Genomic DNA, 5,120 nt, shown 5'->3' with positions numbered 1-5,120 from the left:
ATCAGATTATTAGTTTCAATAATTTACACTCTCTTATTTTACCCCGCCCTACCCGCTGTCTTTGTCTCATCATCCAATCCTAACCTCTCCCCGTCCCCCCCCCCCCACCACCACCAAAGCATTTTCCCTTCCATCCCCCTACCATCACACATCACTCACCCATCCACCTACGCTCACACATTCACACACAGACACACACACACACACACACACACAAACTCAGACACACAGACACACACACAAGCACACACACGCACACGCATACACACACATTTTCTTCAATTCACCAGACATCAACTCCCCCCCCCCCCCCCCCACCCCTACCCCCTCACCACCAACACAACAACCACCCGTCCCTCCACCCCTCCATCCCCCCATCATAACAACTACCCCACCCCTTCCCCTTCACTCAATCTTCCCACCTATGTTATTATCGCCGCCAGCCCAAATACAAATCTATTTCTGCTCACCAAATAAACCCCTCAAATTTCAACATCCTCATTTTCCCCTGAGTGCCTACAAAGCTGCTAGAAGCTGCGAGCTGTAAAAAGCTATGAGCACAAATGAATAGAACAGCTTAAAAATTAAAATAATAATAATAAAAAAGAACCAAAATACCAAACACAGAACGTTTCGAGATCAAAACGCTTCTTTAACTAACAACACCCCCCCCCCCCCCCCACCAATGAAAACACAAATAAATTACTTTAACTCTCTCCTTACAAGCCATTTTCAGGATTTTCCCCAAAACTTCACACCAAACTAACTCAAAAATAGCCTTTTTATCACTCTGACATAATAGCAGTGAAGTTTTTGCGATTAATAATTTCTTTAGCAAAACATACTCTACAACACACTGTTCATTTTCTTTAAATGTAAAGATGTACAAGAGAAATTTGAATAAGAAAAATGTTTGTTACATCGTAACGAATGTGACGATTTTCCTATAATTGGTAAGGAGAAGGTTAAAAACCCAGATAGAAGGCAGAGAAAGAAAAAAAGCAAGTCCTATTTTGACGTTTTATGAGTTGGTATGTTGGCTGGCGGATGTTGTGATTATTGTACCTACACGCATAGCATTATTACTTATTACCAGAGATTCAAGTAGCCGATGACAATATTATTAAGTCTTCTTGATGTACACATATATCTATTCAGTTTTGTTTTTGTAAAGTGCAGCTATGTGGTCTAGTGGTATGACACTCGCTTTCGGATCGGCAGGTCCTGGGTTCGAGCCTCGCTCGGCTCATAGTTGAGTCCTTGGAGAAAGCTCTTTACTCACAAACTCTCACTGAAATCAAGTGTAAAATGAGTACCTGGCCGTTAACCGCACTGTCTTTGTCCGAAAAAAAAAATTGTAATATCGCTTAACAGGCGTCATTTCCCGTCCTACACGTTAAATGTCGCTGTTGGTCAGGGACCCCTTTTAAAGCGCTTTGAGCAGGTTTAGTGGATATTGCGCTATATAAAAGCTCTTTTAATGGATCCCGGTCACGGAGTCATCACCGGGTGTCGTCTTAATACAAAAGTTGTATAGATAGTATGCGCTTGGCTAAGAAGCTCACAACATTGCCATCCAGAAGTATAACGGACCAACACACAAAACTGTTTGTATCCATGAACGTTTATAGTCGGGTAAATACAGTTCAGTGAGCATTACTCATAAACGCTGATGGCAAAAAACAATAACAAAGAAATGAGTGACGTCATCTTCGAACTATCTATAGATAGTTCGAAGATAACGTGACTCAGGTCTTTGTTATTGTTTTTTGCCATCCGCGTTTATGAGTTATGCTCAGTTGTGTGTGTTGGTCCGTTATACTTCCGGGTGGCAATGTTATGAGCTTATTCGCCAAGAGCATACTATCTAGAGATAGCTCGAAGTTGAAGTCACCCAGGTCTTTGTTATTGTTTTTTGCCATCCGCGTTGTTGAGTACTTCTTTCTATACTGTATTATCGAGACTATCAACGTTCATGGATACACACCGTTTTGTGTGTTGGTCCGTTATACTTCCGGATGGCAATGTTGTGAGCTTCTTAGCCAAGCGAAAAATATCAATACCGGATATTTACAAAAAGAAACAACAAACATTACAAGATGGCCAAATAAATATTAAAAATAAACAAGCAAACGAAAAAAATCCAACCCCGTTTGTTTCTAAATCTTTAATCCATTAAGTCGTATAGAAGGAATGAAATTGACGTCATTCAGCTCTTTGTTGTTATTGTATTTTATTTATTTTTTTTGGACAGACATATTTGGTGATTAGTTCTCACTGAATTATAATACCAAACAGACTATTATAAACGTTCGAGGTTACAACATAGTTTTGTGTTTTGTAACTTTATATCCGGCTCACCGATGTTGTGAGTATTTTACCAAAAACCATAGCATCAATATCTTATCTTCTTGGTTTGTAACAAAACGTGTATTTATTGACCTAGAGTTACGGGAACTCAGATAGAAATATAGATAGTATGCAGATGACGTCACCCAGGCCTTTGTTATTGTTTTTGCCATCCGCGTTTGTGAGTTGTTCTCACTAAACTGTATCAACCAGACTATAAAAGTTCATGGTTACACAGAGTTTGTGTGTTGGTCCGTTATACTTCCGGATGGCAATGTTGTGAACTCCTTGGCCAAGCGCATTCTATCTATACCTGTCTGGTCGTGGCCATCGTTAACTCTCTCCATACCAGCCATTTTCAGGATTTTCCCCAAAACTTCACACCCAACTAACACAAAAATATATTATTATAAATATATAGTAAGTTCTTCCAATACAGAATTTCTTTAGCAAAACATACTCTACAACACACTGTTTATTTTCTTTCAATTTTATGATATTTGAATAAGAAAAATGTTGGTTGTATCGTAACGAATGTGACAATTTTCCTATAGTTGGTAAGGAGAGGGTTAACTCATAGCCTGACACTGACCAAAACATGGCGCCAAAAGACAGGTCAAATGTTCCAATATTATTGGGTTTTCCAAGGGTACGACAGCACTCCCAGTCATTTCTTGTATATTTCCCAACCTGCTATTTTCGTTGTCTCCCTCTCCATATTTTCCTATTTTACAAGACAGTGTGTCTATAGATAGAACGAAGTTGACGTCACCCGGGTCTTTGTTATTTGTTTTTTTTTTTTTTTTTTGGTGCCATCCATGTTTATGATTAATTCTCACTAAACTGTATTAACCACACTATAGATAGTATGCAGATGACGTCACTCAGGCCTTTGTTATTGTTTTTGCCATCCGCGTTTGTGAGTTGTTCTCACTAAACTGTATTAACCAGACTATTAAAGTTCATGGTTACACAGAGTTTGTGAGTAGGTCCGTTATACTTCCGGATGGCAATGTTGTGAACTCCTTGGCCAAGCGCATTCTATCTATAGATGGATCGAAGTTGACGTCACTCGGTCATTGTTATTATTATTATTTTTTTGCCATCCGCGTTTATGAGTAATGCTCACTGAACTGTATTATCCAGACTACAAACGTTTACGTTAAACATAATTTTGCTTGTTGGTTCGTTATACTTCCGGATGGCAATGTTGTGAGCTTCTTAGCCAAGCGCATACTATCTATATTATGAGCATTTATATGTTTACTTTTACTTTCCTTCTTCATTCTTACTTCTTTTTTACTGTTTTTTATTTTATTTTGTTGTTGTTTATTTTTGTTTCTATTTGGTTGTGTTGTCTTGACGACAGGACGACAACTCTCCAAACAATAACACGATGACGCCCCAGGGAAAATGACATCGATCCAAAATATACGATACTGCCCGACTCTTGACTAAAACACGTATTCAAAATTTTGCCCAGAAAACTCGTCCTTCAAGTAAATTATATATCGATGGATTTAAATTAAAATCACCCTCATCTTGCTATATCAAATTGCTCTCAAACCTAGAATTTGGCGAGAGATCCAAGTTTGAGAGTTTTTTTAAACCAAGATGATCATTTAATTTGACTTTAATCGATAATTCTTTAAAGGACGATTTCCTTGGCCACAATTATAGATATGTGTTTTTTGGGGGCGTTTTTCTTTCCAAAGTATGGTATAATAAGCTGTAAGGGTCACTCCGTTTAGCTTGACCAAAAGTTGTTTTTGTTTTCTCATGTCGTCCAGTATATTCTATAATCGTTGATGTATCGATGGATCTTACTTACTTACTTACTTACTTACTTACATACTTCCATACTTACATACTTACTTACTTACTTACTTACTTACTTACTTACTTACTTACTTACTTACTTACTTACATACTTACTTACTTACTAACTTACTTACTTACTTACTTACTTACTACATACTTCCTTACTTACTTACTTACATACTTCCTTACTTACTTACTTACTTACTTACTTACTAACTTACTTACTTACTTACTTACTTACTACATACTTCCTTACTTACTTACTTACATACTTCCTTCCTTACTTACTTACTTACTTACTTACTTACTTACTTACTTACTTACTTACTTACTTACTTATCCGAACCAGCGACCACCTGAGCTCTAGCCCTTCGGTCTCGGGCCATGACGTTGAAGTTAGACGTCTTTTGTAGTAGTTGTTCCAGGTGACTATAAAGTGTGTTACTGATGCTTGGATTTGGTGGGAGGAATGTGCATCTCAGGTCTTCAAGAGGTTGACATTCAAGCGAGTGTTGTGTTACTGTTTTATTGGGGTGTCGATGGTTGAAACAGTCTCCAACCTGTAACAAGTGTGGCTATTTAGTCTTTTGAAAAAAAATATTGAGCTTTATATAGAGCAACATCCACTACATGTCCTCAAAGCGCTTTACAGGGGGTCCCTGGTCAACAGCAACATTTAACATGTAGGACGGGACATGACGCCTGTTAGACGATATTACAATTTTTCGGACAAACACAACGCTGTTAACGGCAAGGTACTCATTTTACACCTGAGTACGGTGAGAGAATGTGAGTAAAGTGCTTTTCCAAGGACTCAACTATGCGCGAGCGCGAGGCTCGAACCCGGGACCTTCCGATCCGAAAGCGAGTGCATACCACTAGACCACATAGCCTCACTTGTGGTATGACACTCGCTTTCGGATCGGATGGTCCTGGGTTCGAGCCTCGCT

This window comes from Berghia stephanieae, chromosome 11 (assembly GCF_034508935.2).
Source record: "Berghia stephanieae isolate SIO BIC M18660-M18661 chromosome 11, UCSD_Bste_1.3, whole genome shotgun sequence".
NCBI classification, from domain to species: Eukaryota; Metazoa; Mollusca; class Gastropoda; order Nudibranchia; family Aeolidiidae; genus Berghia; species Berghia stephanieae.
The sequence above is the reverse complement of the archived record's forward strand: the minus strand, read 5'-3'. Positions refer to the sequence as shown.